This window comes from Serinus canaria, chromosome 1 (genome assembly GCF_022539315.1).
Source record: "Serinus canaria isolate serCan28SL12 chromosome 1, serCan2020, whole genome shotgun sequence".
NCBI lineage: Eukaryota > Metazoa > Chordata > Aves > Passeriformes > Fringillidae > Serinus > Serinus canaria.
This window is the reverse complement of record NC_066313.1, coordinates 37,587,504-37,610,714: the sequence shown is the minus strand read 5'-3', so window position 1 is coordinate 37,610,714 and position 23,211 is coordinate 37,587,504.

Below are 23,211 nucleotides of genomic sequence, written 5' to 3'. Positions count from 1 at the left end.
GCAAGGGGATAAAAAAGGGACACACAGAACTGAAAAGATCATCAGATTCATTTTTTGCAATCAGAGGCAGCCATGGTGTGCAAATGCCTCACATGACAGGGTCATTCTGCAGCAATGTTCAGCCAATGTGTCTTGGCTTAGATGACCTGTGGCAGCAAGGATGCAGCACCCAGTGTTTATAACATGTGCAGGGTGAGTACAGGGTATGAAGAAGTGTGTAGCAAAAAAATTCATTTGCTTGCTTGAGTTAGACACAACTGATCACAATGTTCGGCACAAAGCCACACATGTGAAATTGAATTGAAGAAAGTCACACCATCTCTTCCTCAACAAGTAACTGTAAATAATTTTCAGAAGATAATTATCTACTCTGTGGTGAGCCTACATATTCTGGGAGTGGTATTAGTCAAAATTGTCTCATATCTCAGGTTCTGGACCAGGTTAAGTGCCTCTTCAAAGTTTATGTGCAGATCAACTGTGCAAGGTTCCTCATGATTGCTGTCCTTCCAGCTCCATATATTTTTGCCACACAGCTGGAACACTAAGTTAACTCCAAGAAGCCTGGGATGAACTCTGGTATTTACAATTCACAGTTTTATTATTCCCACACAGAATAACTCCTGATGATCTGCAACTCCTCCTGGCACAATTCTGTTGAAAACATGTAGGTGTAAATTACAGTTTTTGATCTTGCATGATCCTGGGAGCACTCTGATGCCTCCAAGCTTCACATCGCGTTTATGCATCTCTCATCAAGGGTCCTAGCTGAACTTCACGGTGTTAATGCACCTTATCTGCCCATGTGATACATGTGTCTAATCTATCCAGCTCCAGGAAAGATCTCAGGCCATCATTTCTGCCTGATGTCAGTGTTATATCATGGAGTAAGTGCAAAACTAAATGTAAGCAACCACTGACCATCTCCACAACACCTACAGCCTTCCACTTTTTTCCCAGAAGAATAGATTTCTGATTTGCCCTTGACAGCTTCAAAGGCTGTCTAGTAGACAGGCTGTATTAAAATGGCCAGCCTGGATGCTGTTCCTGTCCAACAGATCAGATATCACTGAGTCAAATTCCTGCTTAGGAGAGGTTGGTGAATTATCACAAGCTCAGGGAACCACACAATGCACTTCTCTTTACCTCCAACACACTCCTCCAACAAACACTGACCAGTGGAGTGAATTCCCTAACTATTTCACAGTTCAATGACTGGGAGCAGCCATCTGCTGCAGGGACTTCCTGAAGTGGCTAGGAGTTCTAAAGATGGGCAAAAGTAAAGCATTGGATGCTTGCCCAAACCCTCATAATGCTTTGGGCAATCCCTGCTTAGTCGGTAAATTCTCGGCTTACTTGCCTGAGCCTTTTCCATTAATCACTTTCACAGTTTGGAGAATCTCTGCTATATCAGCACAAAAACTTATCTCAGTCACTAAAAACATGCCAGTTCCTCAGGCAAATGCCTTTGAGACCAAATCTGTCTGGTCCCTATTGCACCCCCATGGGCACTTAGGTCTTTTCTTAGGTGTGATGTTCGGTGTTGTTTATAGCGCTCTAGGCGCAGTCAAACTACTTTATCTACAATAATACTATCTTTTCTGATTTATATTGTTCTCCTGGCAATTCTGGTTGCCTTCTCCAATACACAAGCACAGTGGGTTGAAGGCCATGGGGAGTTTCTCCATAATAACTCCCCAGATTTATTACAAACTCCTAGTAACATGCTGCAGTGACATTCTGTTTGTTACCTCATTGGATTCTTTGCTATTTTACATCGTCTCTTAGAAAAAGGCATTTAAATGATTTAAGTCCTCTGTGCAGAGCTTCATTGTTCTTCGTTATTTGCTGTATTTCCTGCATTAGTATCATATCCACACCTGAAAATTCAATTCTCAATAGTATTAGGTAAACCATTAAAAATAACAGAAAGCTGAGGAGGATGCATTGATTCTAGTGATCCTTTATGCTTTCTATTTGCAGTAAATCTGTCCCATACTTTCTTACAGAGGACTTTTATTTTGTTGAGCAAATGTTCTTTCTTCTTCTGAGGCTTAGGCATTACAAGAATTTCTTCTGTTCTCGCCTGTAACAATATTTTTTTTTCCATGGCAGAAATTTTTATTTTACAGCAAGACAGAGGAAATGGTTTAAGCAGTATTCAACAAAATATGTATTTGGAACACACAAAAGCCACTCAATGATATCAGAACAGTAGGATTTTTAATCCATCTTTAAAAAAAAAATAAAAAACTTGCTATAGTGGCAGAATATTTTGCATAACACTGTGATTTCTTTAAAATAATATATCCCCATAAATTCCTCCAGAACATTAGGCAGAGCTAAAAAAGATTTCAAAAATTAACCCTCAAACTGAAAATAAAATGTAGTAAAAATTTTGCAAGCAAGTGAATTAGGGATGTGTTTGGAGACAGAGTGGTTCTCATGCAGGATGGTTTTCTCAACTAATGCTACTACTTACCGTGACCAACACATTAGAAAACTTAGGAGAGCTAAGCTGAAAGGAAGATACAAGATGTCACAATGAAAAGACCAACTTTTTTTGAAAAATAGAATGTCTTTTAAATGTAAACAGAAATATGAGCCGATAAATTGTCCATCAAGATATTAACATTTTTAGATGTTACTGAAACTCTGAATCTGCTCTCCTCTAGTACAACAGTAAAAAATGCAGGTATCAACATATACTTTGCTGTAGTCTGTTCCTTCCTGCCTGCATGAATGTGTTGGAGTCAGACTCTAATTCAGTATATTAGGGAACAGGATATACGAACAGGACCCCATTTGTGGATGTGGCTGTTTATCCTCCCTATGTGCAGTGCAGCAGTAACAGGACAGGTTCCTCTCCAGGACATGCCACTTGTTTGCTACCAATGTCAAAGAGGTTTGCTGTGATGTTCAGAACAACTGAAAATCAAGCTGAATTACATTAACGATGAAATTAATACCTTAGAATCACTGCAATATTTGCACTGTGCAGGAAATGATTCAGGTCTGTGTACCCAACATGAATTATGCAGGTGCTAGCCAGATCAGATCCACGATAAGCTTTCATGGAGAAAGAAATAAACCTGGTGTGTCCTGCTTTAGTAATGGTCACAGAACATGATCCTTCAGGAGAGCTGTTTTCGCAAACCTAACTTCCAGTGGAAAAAGGCCAATGGTCTCTTCCCATTCCACAACTAAAGAGGAAATTTATTAAATCTAAACCAAAATGTTATACCAAGTAGGTTTTTTAATTGAGAAAATAAACTTTCAAACAATATAAATGTGTATTATCCTTAAAAATATCTGAGACAAGTAGAGACTACATTACCAGACCACATTTTCAACATGGCATCAATTGAATCTTGACTTCTTGAGGATAATACCAAAGCCCTAACCATAAGCAAATTTTTTCTTCTGTTCTTCAATTTATTCAAATTTATTCCCTCTAGATATGCAATTGGAGCATTTTATTGCTCAAGTAAATCCATAAAACTGCTACCTTGCCCACCAGACCCTTCTATTACAACGTCATTCCCATGAATGCAACATAGAATGAACAGAAAGATTTGCCACCTTATCTTCAGATTTCACAAAAAAAAATATTCCTTTTTCATACATTAAATATTCACAACTACACACAAAAATGTTGTTAATCCTGAATCAAATTCTATTGATGCTCATGGAATGAAATACTTCACAATTTATTATTTAGGTACAAAGTATTTTATTTGAATGTGCAACAAGGCCTTGATTCTGAGTCAGGTTCAAACAGTAGCATTTTAATTTATATTGGAGCATGGAAAAAACTAAACATAATTTTAAGTGGAAATCAAGCACTGATAAAAATAAAAGATTGAAAATGATAAGCAGCTGCATATCAGCCCAGAACAAGCAGCATGTAAAGAAAAGCTGCATTTAACATGGAAAGTGGACAGCTGTATTTCTTCTCAAACAAAAAAAAAAAAAAAACCCAAAAAACAAAGAAACAAAACCAAAATCTCACACCTAAAGAGGAGTCTGAAGTTTTATCTAATGAGAAAAAGTGGAAAATTTATCAAAGGATAACACCTATCTTTTATTTTAAGAGTTGCCCGATTCAATTAACCACAACATGTCTAACACAGACTCCCCCCCAGTGTGAGAGCAGCTGCTTTGGAGTGGTCACCTTGGACATTGCTAGATTTCTGAAGTGTCTTTAGAAGCAGAGGTCCCTGTGACTTTGAATGAAGGCATGAACTGACTTTTGTGTATTTCTCCTACAAACCTGTAGGATTGCAAATTATCACAGGGAAGATATCTGGGACTTTTTCTATCCTTGCTTTTAAACAGTCAGTCTTTACAGACAGTTGGGTTGTTTGCTCAGAATTCACTTCTGAATGGAGATCAAGTCTGAAACCAAGGTTTCAATTTCAATATCTAAAGATTCAAAATTAATCAGGAATCTAAGTCAGGATTTCCTCTAACAAGGTCAAGGTACTGTTCTCCGTTTTGTTTTAAGTGTTTCAATGTACCACTGTGATATTCAGGGATGGTTTTCATTCAGTACCAGATCTATACAGTACCAGATCTATACCCTCCCATCTGTCTCCAGAACTGCCCCACAACCACAACAGTAAGGAAACACAGAGTAAAGCCTCTCAGATGATGCTTAAGCCTGGTAAACCAGGCTCAGTTTATTCTGAGGGACATGACAGAATGATCAACCTACTATCTCTGCTATTATAGGCTTTGCTGGCTGGGAAATGATCCTGGAAAAGAGACCAACCTGCTGTTTCACAACTGCTACTCCTTTTTCCCTTTTGTGGAACTTGCTCATTCAGTCTAGTCTGGAAAATGAATGCTATTAAGAATGAAAGGGAGACGGGTAGTACTATTAAAGGCCAGGCAAATACTATATACAATATCTGGAGAAAAACCAACATAGAGAGTTGTCATTTACAAACACTAGGGAAATGATTCAGCATAGGAATAAAATTGGTGAAAAAGTACATCCTGCCAAACTGACAAGAAAAGTAAGTTACAGCATGATATTAATTTGCAGAAGTATAGAAGTGAAAAGGCTGTTTTCTGCTTTTTTCTTTTAAAATCATCTTTCTTCTCACATTTATTCACCCTCCTGCATAGATGCCTAAGTTCTTAGGGGCTGATTTTGAAAGATTTTGATAACACCTATGTAGTTCACAAGAATTTTCCCTCTCAGTAACAATTTGACCCAGAGTCAAGATTTTAGAATCAAAAGTGACAGAATTTACTAGGAGGTCTCTGTTGGGATTAATACAAAACTGCATCTCACAACCTGACTGGAGCATGGGAAGCAGCCAGCAAACCGCCTTCACTTTTCTGAGAGGTAGGTCTGCTACCTCTGATGAGCAGCACACATAGAAAATGAAAGACTCTAAGGTAACAGGAGACAAGTGAGGCTGAGGAGAGATCACATCCTGCATCTCTGAGAGCTGGACAGATGGTTCAATTTCAGTTTTGCAATAACAAATCAAAACTAAATTGATTGGCTTTTTGCCTTTCTTTTCCTTCTTTAATCTTTTCAGAAGACAAGAATACTAATATTTCCTTCCAAAGCATTGAGAAATATCTTTCCTTAAAATGCAGAGTGGATTGACTTTAGCAAAGCAATGGTGCTAGAAGGACCAAGTGCCATTGGTTGCAGTTTCACTGTTTCTAAACCCTGGTTCTGATTGAGGAACCCAATGTGAACAGACTCACTCAGCAGGCACTAACAACTCAGAAGCCTTGGCCAAAGCCGCCATCTAAGTAATAAATGGCCTGTCCATGCTTGCAACTGGCTGCTGCAACTTTTCAGAGCACTTAGAAATCTAAATTTGGCTTTGCCACCACTTCAAACACTTTAGCCTGTATGATACACATATGGACATCCTAAGTGACACACACAGACAGTGAGAGGAAGCGAGTACTCATGAAGATCTGCAGAAGAAAATCCAATCCATCCAAATTAAATATCAAACTCACTTCACTGACTTTGAGGCAAAAAGAGTTTTCAAGGTGTCAAATATCTTTTCAGTATTCAGGTGTTTCACCCTTTTTAAAAATAAACTATTAGCAGTACAGGACCACCCTTTTGGAAAAACGATGGTAGCCTAAACTCTTTGGTTTTGCCAAATAAAAAGCAACTTAATAATAAGAGTACATAGAAAGAAAACAATCAGGATCTAGTCTAGGAGATTTTGAACACCTCTCTTCAGTGAGGGCAAACCATGTGCAATGAGGAACTCCTGCCTCATTTGATGAACTAACCTAATCTATAGGTTAGTTCATCAAATGAAGTAAGATAGGTTTGGGGGAAAAAAAAATCTCAAACAAAACCAAAACAAAACCAAACAAACAAACAAAAACAAGATAAAGAAATATAAACTTCTCACATGACAGCTAGGAGAAAGAATTAAAACTGGGCTCTTGGCCCTGAGATGCACCTGTATTTCACATTAGAACTGGATATCACTGTCTGTTAGCAGCATCCTGGACTGCATTAGGCAGAGCATCTCAAACAGTTTGAGGGAGGTGATCCTTTCCATCTGCTTAACCACAGGGATATGTTTCTGGAGTGCTGTGTTTAGTGCTGGGTAACCCAACGTGAAAGACATGAAGGTACTGGAGTGAGTCCAGCAAAGGGCCCCAAAGGTAATTAGGGGCTGGAACATCCATCGTACAAGTACAGGCTGAGAGAACTGGGACTGTTTAGCCTGGAGAAGAGAAGGCCTGGGGGATTTAACCAATGTTTATAAATACCCGAATGGGTGAGCAAAGAGGACAGGGCAGGTCCATGAGTGATGACTATTTCGTGCTTGATCTCCTTCTCTCTTCCACCCTTTTTTCTATTTCTATCTACCTCACATACATTAATAAATAAAATCCATAGTGTTGGTATTGGCATTTAGTCATGTTTGTACCTTAATTTGGGCAGAGGCACCTCTTTCCAAACAGATTGTAACAACATCCCTGAAGGTATTTAAAAGACATGCAGATGTGGTGCTTAAGGTCTGGTTTAGTGGTGGACGTGGTAGTGTTAGATCAACAGATGGATTCAGTGATCATAAAGGTCCTTTCCAGCTTGAACAATTTTATGTTTGTTCTCAGTCATGCCCAGTGACAAGAACAACAAATGTACATAATTGCAACACAACAAATTTCCATTTAAACATAAGAAAAATACTTTGTCATGGTGAAGGTGGCCAGCCACTGAAATAAATTCCCTAGAGGGGCTGTACTCTTTCCATTTTTGGAGATATTCAAAACCTGACTCAATATGGTCCCGAGAAACCTGCTTTCAGTGACCCTACTTTGGGCAAGGGATTGGCCTAGATGATTCCTGGAGGTGCCTTCCCAAATCTCTCTGTGATTCTGAAAAATAAAAAGCAGACATGGAATCGGGGACCAGAACATGAATGGGGTATGATTAGACAATTTCCAATGTGTTGTGGTGCGGGTTCAGTTTCCATTTGTATTGTTTTCCCCGTTGGTGTTGTTCTCCCCATCTTATAATGTTCTCCCCATTTTGCATCCCTAAGCCTATGTTGATGGTTCAGCCCTGGTTTCCCCCTCTCCCTGAGTTGGTTCCCTCCTGTTCTGGGAAGGCTGCCAAGCCCTTGTCTCCACCCCTGTTCCCTTAGCAACCACCCCACTTGTTACATTTTCCCCTCCTCCAGAGCCCTGTCCATCTCCTGAAACCCCGCCCATTCTTCCAGAAACTTCCCCCTTTTCCCGAGGGTGATTGGGCAAGAGCTTCGAGCCCCTCCCTGACTCATGTACCATTAGTTCTTGTCCATGTCAGTTATATTCAATTCCCCTCCTCAGTTTTCCCCCATTGGTTCTTGTACTGTATCAATACCTATGTTCCACCCCCTTTATATATTGCTGTTCTTCGTTGCTCTGCGCCTTTTCTCACCTGGATCCCCTGGAGACAATAAAATCTCTGGATTGCACCAGCTGAGTCTAGGTCCTCTTTTCTCTTAAGCTTCTCCACTTTTGCCGCTCCTCTCGATATTGCTGCCTTGTCGAAGGCGCTGCCTGACGCCCCAACGCATCTAGGTAGTGCTCCCCCGCTGCTAGCTGCTGCTGTGCTCCCTGCTAGCCGGCGCTTCCGCCTCCTCCCCGCTCTCAGGGGAGTAGAGTGCACTCGACACAGCAGCGCGGCACCAATGCAAGGAATTCAGCAGCTGGGTAGTTAACCAGTTCTGGGAACTAAGTGACTTGGATCACTGCGCAAGAATAAAGGTAGGTTCTACCATGATGTGCTAAGCAGCAGTTGTAGAGCTGAGAAAATTCTTCAGAAACATTTCCCCACTGACTGTACAAGCAGCCAGAGCCCCACAATGCTCCTGAAAATTTCAGCAGGCTGTGAGCACCCTTCCACACACCCTGCATAAGATCCAGACAAAATATGGGTTTGCTATGTTTCCGTAAGACATACTTAACAGCTGTCACTGTTATGTTGCCCAAATTATGTAAAGATTTCAGCCCCTGGCTCTTTATATGAATTTTATTCTGCAGGATAGAACAGCTATGATAGCAGGCGCAATCTTTGGCATAAAAGCAGCAGGGGTAGTATGAAGAGAGATTATTATTATTATGACACATAGAATTAATGAGACCTTTTCTGGAAACCTTTACTAAGCCTTATACTTTGTAAAGAGAGGCAGAAAAACTTGAAAGATTAAGAAAAAAAAAGATGGAACTAAGCTGCACAAAATTTTAAAAAGCCACATTAAAGTATGAAAAAGTAAATGTACTTAATTTATTTAATTTCTAAAAATACAGACTAGACCATCACTTGATCACAGCCTTCACATAATACACAGGCAAACACTTCAAAGAGGAGAGGAATATCCATAGTAGATAAAGGTATATAATAATCTGTTTTCTGAAATTTGAAACAAGACAAATTGGAGGTGAGAAATAAAGTGTCAATCTTCAAATGACAGTAGTACCCAGTGAAAAAACTTAATGACTGACACAATGGATTTTCCATCACCTGAATTCAGCACATCAGTACTTGATGACAATAGTATTACTAAATGTATCCAACAAAGGGGATTGCTGAAAGAAGGATGTGAGTTGGCAGACCTCATGGATACCTGTTTTAACACCTGATTGATACATCTGATTCTGAATCAGAGAAGCTGATTTTTTGAGAAGCTGATTTTTTGGTGGTAATTATCTAATGGGCCATCAGTAAGACTCCAATGATTGATTTATACACAAGATGTTCACAAAAGCAGTAGTTGTTATGCAAACAAATAATTCTCTTTCTATGTTAACATGTATAACAGTGAAGATTCTTTTATTTTCCCAATCCATTTTTTGTTGGTTTTCCTCCTACTCTTGATAGCACATTGTGACTAAGGAAAAGAGACAAAGCTAACACTTAAGTTTAAAATGTCCCAAAATGCCAATCATTAAGCCTGAATACTAATAAGACAAACATTAGATGACCTTATACCCTATAAATAATACATTCAGGCTAATAAAGAGTGAGTAATGCATGGGTGCTGGCTGTGGCTGTCAAATACAGTTGGAATATTGGGATGAAGGCTACGTAAAGAGCAAGGTGTGTGCAAGTGGACTGTACTGTTCAAGACACCATAACAAATCACAACGAATCTGTTTTCTGTCCCTGCTTCCAGAAGACAATACCTGCTTGGTAATCTGCCATCTTTGAAATGTTAGGGAGGTGAGGGGCCGTGCCTGAAAACTGAGGAAAGGAAAATATTGCATCTACTTTCAATAAAAGGCCAAGATAGTTATCTAGAGAATTAAGTATTAGAGAGTGTCACTTCAGTCCCTGGGAAAACCATGGAGTAAGTGCTCTTGGAGCTTGCTTCTGCACACATGAAGTAGAATCATATGGCTGTAAATAGTCAGCATGTGTTTACAAAGGCTAAATCAATGCTGATCAATTTAATTGCTTTCTAAAATAAAATTACTCAATTTCTAAATGAAGGAAGAGCAGTAATTAATCTCATTTTCAGAAAGACTTTCAATGTGTTTCCTGAAATATCTGGGTTCTTGTATCTTGCTTCCAGGTTGAGATGTCATGGTTTGGATGGGTGGATCAAACAGAGGTATAACACTGCAGTTACATGATCAATCTCATGGGTCAGTCCTGCAACATGAATAGCAATCTTCATCAATGACCTGGAGCAGGTGACAGGGTACTCCTGTAAAATTTGAAGATGATGCTAAACCAGGTGACAGCAGACTTAAGTGGAAATAGAAGAATTTGAGACTGGACATAAGGAGAAACATTTTCATCACGGAAACAGTCAGGTGGTGTCCTAGATTATCCGGGGGGGGGTGTTTAGCCTTCATCCTTGGATATTTCCAAAACTTAGCCATAAAAACACTGTAGCAAGCTGGTCAAGACCTCTTGGTTCTAAGGGTAGGTTCACAAGTGATAGCTTAGAAATACAGTTCATTTCCTACAGAATCACAGAGGAAGTTTACATCATGAAAGGTGAGCTTAGGCAGTTAGGGAATAAAATTATACTGTGAATAATGTAGACATATTAGAAGGTATTGCTCATGATCAGTCAGGTAGGAGTTGCTTATAACAGACATGAGGGAATTAGAGAGCTGTGGTATGAGCAGAGCCTTGGGAAATTAAGTATCCTTTATGGCTAGCATGGTTAAAAAATTAATTTTATCTGAATCAGAGGAAATTAATAATGCCCTGTAAGATGTGCTCACACACATATATAAAACATATAAAATGTGTTTATTAAACACATTTGGTAGCTGATCCTTTCTGAGTAAACAGAATCACTGCAAACCCACCAAGGTATCTGTAAACAATTCCATTCCCTCTCTCCAACACCATTGCTACAGTGCCACCATTCCTTGATGTTGCATTTTCAAGTACGTTCTGAGCATTTCTACACAGGTACTGCCGAGTGGAATTAACTTTATTAAATGCTAGATGCCTATTAAGGTGATGTCTCCTTTTGAACTGCTCCTCCAAGATACTTTCAGGTCTGATTTTCAACATCTCGCTTGTGATAAGCTTAACTGCACCCTAAATGTGTCTACATCACTCTAGGTGAATTGCTCAGCAGCTAATACCTGTCTTGTACATGTTTTCATACATTCAAATGAGTCTTGTTTTAGGCGGTTTTCCTACTAGGTGGAAAGTTTTTTGAAGGTTATATGGTCAGATGGAGGTGGGAGAAAGTAAAATAGTAAGGCCATACTAAACACAGATGGGGTTACATGTAGCCAAAGGAAAGATTGTTGAGTCTTGACAGTGTGGTACAGATAGCCACACACATGCAAACACTAAGTGATAGAGCTTATGTTCGAAGGCTGAGTACTTCAGCTTGGCTCAGCACCAATCAAATGCATTCACAGAGCTTCGTGATCCAAATGGGTATCTCCAGATGTCTCAGAGCTGTGCTGAGGTAACTCAGGGTTTTGGGCAACACTGCATTATGCAGCAGAGGAAGATCTCTGTTTCCATCATCTACTCTCGGCTAAAACAAATGTCTATGAGCACATGTCTGCCTCAGCAGCTCATGTGAAAGCACTTACCAGGAAACAGTGGATTTCCAGAATTAAAAAATATTTCTCAAAATTTAGACACCTCATTTTGCCAATTTAGACACCTCTGTTTGCCAGAGAATAATTTCAATGAAAGTGGATGTGTCATCATGACCCCCTGAACCTGGGCCCTGGCAGTGAATGTAAATTCCAATTCACACTAGGTATAGATTCCTCTCCTCACTCTCCTTGCCATCTGGTCACCCCCGAGTCCATATCCATATGCAGACTTCTGGTATGAGCACAACCATCCTCTTCCCCTATCCAGATCAGAATGTGCAGAAATATGCTCCACTCCTGTCGCCCACGCACCCCTATTTTCCTTCAATGAAAAGCTCTTCGGAGCTGTGACTTTTGCTCAAGTCTCCCCTTGCACAGGGGCTGAATATGGTGGGTGTGGATTGGCTGGCTGTAGCTGCACTGGGCTCTGAATAGGGTTCCCAGTGTCGCGTAGTGCCGCTGCATGCAAGGCAACTTCATACAAGGCGCTTGCAAGAACTCTCCCATGTAAATTAAAGGTAGATGGCCAATTCCTGGTTCGTTTCTAGCAGGACAAGCAAAGAACTGTGATCTTTTTGAAGCACGAATATGCAAAGCAAATCATGAGTGCATTAACACACTACTACCCGGCAATCTGACTTGCTGGGCTTGGATTTTGTTTTCAATTTTCTCTGTCCAACAAAATGCAGGAATGATTCCTACATGGAATGTAGTAATTGAAAGGCACCAACTTGTTACCTAACTTGGCCCATTGGTTGTATTGGTTTCTGCTCTAAATCAGAATCTGATATTTTTTTTGAAAAAAAGAAATATGAAAGGTCCTGCAATAATTAACAGTTTCAACCTTTACCATAGAATACAAAATTTAGGAATTAGTATCTTAAAAAATATACCTCACTACATATATTTTTTAAGATAACTATGTTCTTGATGTACATAAAGTGCAACTGCTACTCAACAAGCAGAAAACAGTTCATCTCTACTACCATGGATCATTCCTTTATGTCATTTCCTACACCATGGTTTTACATGGAAAATATTTATCAGGTTTTAGCAGAAAATCAGAATTTTAGAACTAAGATTGACTATTACAGAAAAGGTTTTATTTTTACAATATTTTATAGAACAAAACCAAAGCCTTTTATGAAACCATGAGATGTACCACAATAGCAAGATTTCTGCAAGCATTCCTTACACTTTCCTAGAACATAGATACAATCTGAGAATTTATTAATACATTGAAATCAGACAAGAAAAGAAACAGAAACGGTAGATGTAATTGCTATTTTGAGGTTTTATAAAAGGTGATTTAGAAAATGTTTAGAAACCACAGAAAATCCTATAATTAGGGAACAAAGTGAGTGTCATTCAATTCAATCTCGCTCATATCAAAAGAGATAAAAGGGTATTATGCATTTTTGGGTTTAGAGGTGTAAAGTGTGGTTTTTTACAAAGTAAAAAGAAGGTTGTTGAAAAAAATCATATGTTGAAGTTGGAAAAAAATTGAAGTGTGAAATAACTAGCAGAATCCAGTTTAATGAATAATTAAGAAAGCAAATAGACGTAATGAAGTATGAATTTCAAAATATTCTTTGACCTAAAATAAAGGCTGTTCCAAAAGATATTTTCTAGCGTTACTCACAGGAAATCGTGGGGGCCAATCAAAGAAATTATGCACTTGTTATAAAGAGCTGCCCAAGTTTTACATTGTGCTTGAAAGAGTGGGAGAGGCAATATCAAAATCATGGGCAGTGAAAGAAGTGAAAAAAGAGATCAGGAGCAGAGATGGCTGGCCACTTTCTGTGGATGATGCTGCAAAAACTGGATGCTGAATGCTGTTCTCATGCAAAGTCCTGAAGCACTTTCGTTGAAGAGTTTATTGACCTTTCACTAGTCCCACAGGCAAGGTAAAATATTGGCCAGCTCTGTCTCTGCTGAAATGAAACAAACACACTTCAGGTGTGGACTATTTATGGTCTTTCATCATCAGTCGACAGCAAAAAGAAACTTTATAATCACACAGCTAAATTAAATAAGAACAGAACAACAATTTATGGTCAGCAATTTTTCTGTTTGCACTGGGGTGGCAGTCATATTTTGCTTCTCTCAGTTCACTGCCATAACACTTCAGCTTGACAACTCCCGCAGCTCCCAGAGAGTCGATGGAGTTACACCGCAGTAAAACTGGAGAGGCACAAAGAAGACTCCAGCCCACTGAGTGCTGTGGAAACTTGAAATAACTATTATCAAAAAAATCCTTCTCTCCCTGTTGCAAGTATGAACTGCTGTCAGGATGAAAGCATAAGAGAATCTGGTTTTAAATTGAGAATTTTCCTATGAAGTCTGCAAGTGATTCAACAAGACAGACATTCAAATTACACTAGTCAAGTATGTTCTTACCCAAATCCCCATCCTGTGCACTTCCCATTTCTATTTCTAAAATATTCACTATCCCCAGTAAAATTAATGTCAAAGTTTCCATTCATGGAGAAGACCTAAGCTTCTTGTCAAAGTCCTTCTCCTAGTTTCTATATTCTTTTTTCTGGCAAAGTTCTGGGCTTTTGAGAACTGTTTTAGGTCCTGTAGCTCCTGTTACGAAAAGACCTCAATGAAGTAAAAACATCCACTTTTTCAGTTTCCTTCTGCCATCCCAAAATGTACCTCTTGGTTCCTTCCCCTGTGTATGCTTATGGCAGAAACATAAGGCTCAAACGCTGCCCAAAAGTGAGCACCTATGGGCACAAATCATTCCAAAGTTCTGTGGCCTTGAGCTGATGGCTGTAATGGAGCAGTCTGAGATATCTTCAGATGGTGTCTGAAAATTTTGTTGGGGTTTCTGGCTCCATCAACTGTCTGGCAAGAGAGTAATTTAGTTACCTAAGAACTGATCAGCAAATGGCATGAGAAAGCCAGTCAAATCAAAACTCTAGGTTGATCCAAAAACTGGATACAAAATTATCAACTCAAAAATAATTGTACTATGGATCCAAACACAGATGGTGAGGATTTCTATAGATAAGCCACAGTTTGTCACATTCAGGATGTTAATTTAGTCCCAATCCTGCTATTCTTAGTTGTGTAAGGAAATGAATAACCTGAGAAAGAAATGTTTACACTGCCACCAGATTCCTCTTGTGTATTAGGGTGGAAGGATCTAAGTCTGTACCATCTGATGCTCGAGTTGTTGTGCATCTGATAAGCAATGAGAAATTTTTAATCAGCAAAGCAGAAATTACTTGTCACAAAAAAAATAATAAAATCTAGGTTTGCTAATAATAAGATTAGGGACTAGGATCTGGAAGATCATGGAATGGTTTAGGTTGGAAGGGATCTTCAAGATCTCTACTTTCAACCCCTCTACTCTTGGCAGGGATACCTTCCACTAGACAAGGTTACTCAAAGCCCTATGCAGCCAGGTCTTGAACGCTTCCAGGAATGGAGAAAAGATGCATTTATCATCTTTAGCGACCTTCAGGATATAGACCTTGACCTCACATTAGATCTATAAAGCTTTACAGCTGATTTTTATACAGAGATGTGTATGTCACATGCTGTTCTGGGGCTCATAAATGAGCTGCTCTAGTATCTGTATATGCACATTAATGTGTGTTTACCCTTTTAGACCAAACACAAAACTTCAGACATTTTGTCTTATTTATTGGTTTATTTTGATAATATTTTTTCTCTGTAATAAAGATTTCAGAGTTATTTTTTTAATAAAGAAGCAAGTGCTCACAGTATATAAGAAAGACATATGCTCTGTAATGCTATATGTTGTTCTCAGTTTTTATTAGTAGAGAAATATAATAACTTGCCAGTGATTCTGTAAGTTTGAATTACCTGTCAGTGTTAGTTCCACCAGCTGTAGAAAATATTTGCCTTAGCAGGACTTGGTAAAGGTTGGGAATAGATTTTATCTCTGATACAGAGGGAAGTATAGGCTTTGGGGCTGGGATTCTTTGGACAATTTTTTGTTCCTTTTTTTCGTAGAAAGGGGCATGTGGGACCTTTCTGTGCTGGTACTAAACAGGTTCTTGCAATTTTTGATCTTTCAATGAAAAAAAAAAAAGACCTATAAGCCAGTTTACAGTGTTCCTGTAAATAAGCAGCAATCTTCTCAAATGACTGACTCTCTATTATTTATTTTGTCTCTGAAAAAGGAACCTACAGTGCTGCTTTTGAAGCCCATGGTATAAATTCAGGTGCAAAAGATAGCAATTGATAGAGTAAGAATGGAGTTTGTTTTTCAGTGATATCAAAGTGCAAAATCATCAGCTAGAGACATCTTAGGGGGTCTCTGTGATCACTGTAACCAATAGCAAAATATACCTGAGGGGTGAATCTCACCATCTTAAAGAACTGCCTTATGAAAGGCCACATCACCCTGCAGACCTGCCACTCCTCTGTAACAGTCAAAGCAGGGAATGAGTTCAGCCATGTCAAAATGACTCTTATAATTAATGAATGGACCATTTCATGTCTGTGATGCAGAAAACTATTGAAAACTATACCAAAGACAGATGTTTTTATTGATCTTTTTGCTTTTGGTCCAATATACTCTTTTTCTTCCCTTTTGGAAAACCAATAGGAACTAAAATGTAGAAGAAAATTGAAGAAAAAAATAGCAAAATGTGAGAGGCTTTTTGGCAGCTGTACTGCCTGCACCAGAACTACCTGAGCCACTGGGAAGTCCTCCAGATATTGCTAAGATCTCCATTGCATATATATCTATGAAATAAACTAGTAGATATGAAAAGCAGCAATAGTAAAAGGAGAGTGAAATTCATCAGATATGCCCAGGTTCTCCTGCAGATCCATAGATCTTGCCTGTCAGCCCAGAACTGGAGGCAGACGTATGGCACGACTCTGAACAAAGTGACAAACAGAAGCCCTGCCAAGCCCAGGCTGCCATTCCAAGGCCAGGAATTCACTGAGCCTTTTGCATCCATTGTTTCCTCCTGGGTCAATGGATGTCACACTCCCTAAGAGGAGCTGGGATAAGACCCTGTCATTCTTTTGCCTTGTCCTCTTCCTAGGAATCTCATTATGAACCTGAAGAGCTTGGCTAATGGAGTTTACAGTGACAGAGTCTTTTATAGTGCTATAAAGGCTTTTAAGATGTACTTCAGGGGCTTCTAATTCTCTCAGCAACACAGTAAATATAATGAACGTAAAAATTATCCTTGCAGATGTTGTGGTGCCAGTAACAATAACAAAATCTCAGCACGGCACAGGACCAAAATAGCATCTGGGATTTTGATTCACTCAATTTAATCACACAGTGTTTGAGCATTTATGGTTTTACAGTTTTTGTTTATTGATTTACAGTATTTTAATGAGATTACTGTGAAAACATATATGCTGAACTGCTACTTATATAGGATATATACCAATGGCCATCACTTCCCTCATTGCTTTCTACAGAGTGCTAATTTGCAGCCCTCTGGAGCTCACAGGAGGATTTAACATTAAACATTCTGCTGCCTAGTATGAAAGGAAGGAGACGACTAATAACTGTTTCCTAAGCCCATCAAAAGGCCATGAAACCTTCTAAGACTTTAAAATAAAGGAAAATAAAAAATACAGAATGAAGCCATTTATATTTCTCTTGATTTAAAACTGAGCAGGGAAGTATTAGCAAAGCAACGCTGATCTATCGGTCACTGCTCAGGTGATTTCCAAAGCATTCTGTGTATAAAAGTTATTTGTTGCATTGTGGCCTATACAAAAATGCCAATAATTTCAAATTTGTGAGCAAGGTGCCACAGAGAAGCAAACTTTCCCATACCCATGCACTAGAGCACGTACACATGTAGGATTCACATTCTCTGAACACAATACCTTCGCCCAGGGTTTTTCTCCTGGGAAACTGAAAGTCAGAGAGAGGCCTCAGAGAAAAGAAAACAATTTTTAGGTCATTTGCTTCTCCTGTGTTGTGCTTGTATGGAATGTGTTTGGAGATAGTTTACCCAAAGGTGATTGCCTGATTGGACTCCAGCGTGAGTTGTTTTGATAAAAAGCTCTATAGACTTTACCCAAAATGTACTCCCTGCACTCAGTGACGAAGGTACATTTTGGGCTAAGCAATACAAGTACCTATTTTCAGCAAGTGAACAGATCTGGTCTTAGGAGATGTTATGCTGCCACCTCTCCTGAAAGCCACCTTTAGCAACCCAGGATTTTTCCTAGGATTCTATGAAATAAATGCTCAGGATGGCCTGTGGCCCTGTCTAGAGCAGGGCACCACTGCCAGGACTGTGCTCACCACCAGCACCACTGCTGCTCCTAATACCTGTCAAAAAAACTCTTGCGAATGATTGCATCAAAGACAGGAAGAAAAAAGGCTGCTGGGAAGATTATTTAATTTGTGAGTTCATCAAGTTCACCGGAGGGAACACTACTTTTGCCTGAAGTCTCAGACGCCTCTTATTGCAGAAAGGACACTGTGAAAGCCAAGGTTTTGCAGAAGACTTGACAGTCTTTGCCCCACAGTACTCTAGAGCACAGCAACCCCTGTCCTCTCAGCAGTTCCCATCACACAAGCCATGAGCTCTTCCTCACACCAAGGGCAAGGCTGACCCCCAGGTGCTGTCAGTCAGTGTAACCCCCTGGCATGTACAGAGATTGCTGCCAGCTGGACAGCTGGTCAGACCCACCCTGTGCTTGGGAAAGACAGGGAGCACACAGGAGCAAAGAAAGGCTTGGGCATTAATTTTTGAGCAATTTTTGTTCCTTACATTGCTGGAAATATTTGCTTTCTCTCTTCCAGCATGCTTGGCCAGACAGCAGCTCTGAGTCAGACTTTTCCTTATACACCATTGTCCTTTACATCTTTCAGGTGACCCAGAATGTATTACCATGGCAGGCTGAAATTTCCCTGCCACTGCTTGATCTGGCACTCCTTCAGCTGTTCAGGGGCTTGAGGCATAACCTCTCTCCCTTTTGTAATGTTAATGCACACTTTGTGCTCTGGCCCCTGAGCTTGCTCTGTGTAGCTGGCAATATTAGACTAAATCAAGCTTCCTTCCTCTCCAATGAATATGTATTTAGAGAAGTGGTTTTTTTTCTTGTGCTGGTTCAGAATAGTCAACAGCAGGAGTAAAGCACTTTTTATTCCTTCCCAGATTAAATCTGTAGGCTTTCTTTAGTTCCACTTTCTAAGGGAGGTTTGCTAGCAGTATCAGCTGGTCCAGTTTGGCATGGTGTGATGATTCAAGAACATCACCATTAATATTCCAGCTGCCAGAGAAGCAGAATATAACTTTGTATGCCCTCCTCTGGGGATTTAATCCATTCAGAAAGCAACTCTTTAGCTGATAATTCAGTAGTGTCAGACTTTTCACTTTAAAGGCAATGATTCAGTCTAACATTTTATTTTTTTTCTGTCATATTAAACTTCATTTGTATGCTGCTCTGTGTAGATATCATAACTAAACAACCACTTTGGTGAGAAGAGAAAGCAGGCATGTCAAGGAATACAAGGCATTTATGATTATTTAGATTTTTCATCATTTGTTTTCTTTTATGTTTAAGAATGTTGATTCCTTTACTGTAAAAAGGGAAACAAAAGGAAATGTCAGCTATTACCGTGAACAAAGGATAATTTACTTCAACCATGAGTTTCAGTATTATTTCTTAGTCAGAACATCCCATGAACAACAAATTTCAGTATCTACTGACATTAGTAATAAAGGCCACCCCAGGAGGAGCATTTATTTCAGTCAAGTATTATGTATTCTTAAGCTGTAAGAAAAATGTTAGAAATCTGCTAGATTTCTGTTAGAAATCTGCTAGAAAAAGAAGCCGGGACATTAATGACAGCTACACAGTGATATACCACAATAAGCATCTCAAGAAAAAGTTAAATGTATTTCAAAATAATTGAAACTGTTATTATGCTGAGTGGGCCTTGCATTTTGCTAGAATATTTCTTATGTTGAAAGTTCTTACAGTTCAGCAAAGGAAATGAGTTAGTGGATGCAAACGCTTGGGTCCTTTTTATTAAAATACTCCTGAGAAGTTTAATCCCTGAAAGAAAATAGTAAGAAAACACTCTTTTTTTTCTTTTTTTTTAGCTTTACTTATACAAATATTTAGCCTTCCATATACCATTTCTAAATACATACTTTCTTTCATGTCTCAGTGCTGGAACCCAAATTCTTTGCTGATTCATAGCCTGTCAAATGCAGCAATTGCATGCAAACTATTGCATTTCAAAGGCTTGTCTATCACAGTCCTGCAAGCTCAGCTCTATGTTAATGTAAAAAAATTACATTGCACCCTGGTTAGTCTCTTATGTATTCTAAACTATCTCACCCATGCTCCCCAGGGTTGGGGGACATATTCACACTCACCATTGTGCTCCTTGGGGTGGAAAAAGTACCAGATAGGACTCTTTAAACCTTCCTAGTGAAATTTCACAATTCCTACTCTCAGATTGATATGGTAGGAGAATCCCTCCTTATTTTGTTTTCATTGGGCTGAAATTGTAAACATTTTTCGATATTTCCTTGAAAATCCATTTTCAACTCTCAGGACAGAAGGAGGATGTTTTATACCATACCTGTAGTTCATCAAGTCACATCAAAACATGGAAAGACACTTCTGATCCTTCAAAAGTAGCATTTCACCCAGTAATACCTGAAACTCTGCTTAAATTTCATGGAGAGAGGGTTCTTAACTCTGGGAGAATACTCTTTCTCTGTGTTAGAGCTGCTCCAAACTCTCTCTATATAATGAAATATTCATTCTCTGAGAGAGTTGGAAATACAGTGACTTATGGATAGAGAAAGAGGCTCTCCTCAAAGCCCAGTGGCTAAAGCAGTCATCTCAGATGTTGAAAAACTTAATTCCACAGGCCAGCTCCAGTTCTGTGAAAGAGAGCTTGCTGCAGACATCACATGTAAGGAAAAATTGTGTATTGTACACAATAAAGTACACTTCCAAAGATTTTATTTCTTCCCTTAACATGTCACTCAAACATTCTACTTTGACCTAAATCCAGCACTAAGGTACCCATCTCTCTTAATGGTGTATAGTATTCTGGGAGCAGTTAGCTTAAAAATCAATAATTTTTTTTTTTTTTGGTAGGACTTCTGCAGAGAAAATGTACTATCTACAGATATTTTTAGCCAAATGCTGGTACTTGGTTCACTTATTCAATCATGATGTGGATGGATTTCAGAATCTTAAAATATTTATGCAGAAAACAGAGGTTACCACTATGTAATAGATTTCATTTACTGTCTGAAAACCACTCACATGTTCCTTGGTACTCCATGTTATTGACAAATTTATAGATAGCTGTCATTTTAACATGCCTGGTTAAAGGAATGCCAAAGCTATTTTACACACATTTATAGTGTTTCTGGGGAGCATAGTTGATCCATCAGGACAATTATGGGCCTCATTTTCCCTTCTCTCTAGCTGCCTGCAATAACTATGGGGTTTGTTTGATGTCTTTTTGGTTTATTGCAGAAAACAATAAAAGAGTTAAACACCATTTCTGGACTCCAGTGTGAAGCAGCAATGAACCACTACCAGTGGCCAAAGGATGAGGGCAGGGGAAAGAACCAGCTTCCTTCAGCAGCACAAGAATAGGCATCATTCCTTCTGCTCCTAATGAAAATTCAGGTCTATCCAGAAATATTCTGGTGCAGACATGATGGAAATAAATTGGGCAGAAGTTGTGAAAGCAGGTGAAGGAGCCACAGGAGCCAACACTGAGTCTAATAAAGTCTCTGGGCTGAGCCTGGGTCACTGATACCAGTGTCCATCTCTGTCAGTGGTCAAAGAGGTATTAAACTCCTTTCTTCTTGTTACCCAAGTGTCATCCCAAATGTGCTGCTTAAATGGTTACCATGCCTCAGACTTTCCTTAAAGAGTTGTTTCTCTCCAATTAGCTGCATTTTTTTGTCAATATGAAAGATAACTTCTCACTTATATACACCCATCCCCACTAAAATATGTGTATATGCAAATGTATGTACAGGCGCATATATATATATATATACTCATAATTAAAATGAATTCACATATATATGTAGCCTTTTGCTATTAGCTGAAAGAGGGAAGAACATGAAACTCAAAACCCACTAGCCCTCTATTTTCTTTCTAGATCGTCTGACTCCAGGTGTTTCCACAGAAAGACGTGCCCTCTGAACATGAGACCGTACAAGCCCCTTATGAAGTAGATAAGAATCTAACAATAACAATAACAATCTAATTTCTAAACACGTGAATAAATTTCCACACTTGGTAATTTACACTCGGCTTTTAACTTTTGCCCTCCTTAGTAGTTCTCAATATGATCATAAATGGGAAATCCTTTTTTTTAAATGGAAAACATGAAACCAGAAAAAAAATTTGCATATGGAAAGCCATGAATTATTGTGCTTCACTATCTTGAAAGAAAAAAATTAAAAACAGGAAAGATTGAAGCAGAAGGAGAATAATAGCACTATATACAGATTCATTAGAAAAGTATAAGTTGGGTCTTTGAATCTCTCTGTATAGTTAACACAAGACATCCTGTAACCTGTGTATCTCAGAGGAATTTAATTGTATTCCATTTCTATGCAACAAAATAGGGAGTTGTAGACAAGATCATTATTTAACAAAATAGAGACCTTTCCTTTGTTGTAGTTGAATAACCCAGTGACGAGCAATATGATTTCACTCTTCTGAACACGGTATTAAACAGACTAAAGTACACAATGTGATAGACAAAAAAATTAAAATACAACAACATTGTTCTAAAGCACACAGAGTTCATATAAGTGTGGCCAACATGAGCAATGAAGCAGAAAGTTAAATCACTTAACAATACCTGATTTATGCTCTTTCACCCACAGGTCACCACCTAACCACGACTACAAGTATTTCTTTCAACAGACCACAAACTGCTCCACATAAATCTATGCAAAACTTTTGGCTGTCTGCAGCCAAGGAAGGATGCAAATGGTACAATTTTGGGAGAAACTAAATTAATTGACAGAAAAAGCCTCCTTTGTCATATGCATTTATGTATACTGCTCATATATTTGCAAAATGATAAATGGACTTACAAAAAGAAAAGCCCCGGTCACATTTTCTATACTCTTTTGCTTATTAATGTCTTTGAAAAAGCACCTGATATCCATTAAAAATAATTTAAATGCATGATGCACATTATTGCATCCTGAGTATACTTGGGATATTCCAGTCTGTCAATTTTTGTGTAATGGCTTCACATTTTTAAGAGAAATTAATCAATAAAGAAAGGTGAACAGATAAAATAGTATCAGGGGGAGATCCAAATTTCAAACCACTTTCCTTGTGGAAAATCATAAATAGAAATGAAAATTGCATGAAAAATTCAAAGGCCCTGTAAGCTAGGCCTGTCTGGAATTTCACACAGTCAAGCTATAAAGAATCAAAAATCCTGCTCTATTTTAAACACATTTTAATTCTCCAGTGGAGAGAGGTTATCAGCACATGATAGTAAAAAAAGTATCCTTTTCCAAAGGAGAAGCAAACCCCTATCTATTATCTGTTATCTATGATCTACTCTTTATGTTCCATGATCTATTACCTTTTTCCCTTTTTCTATTACTTATAATGTACTTACAACTGTGTCGTGGAAGATACTAAAAATGCTAT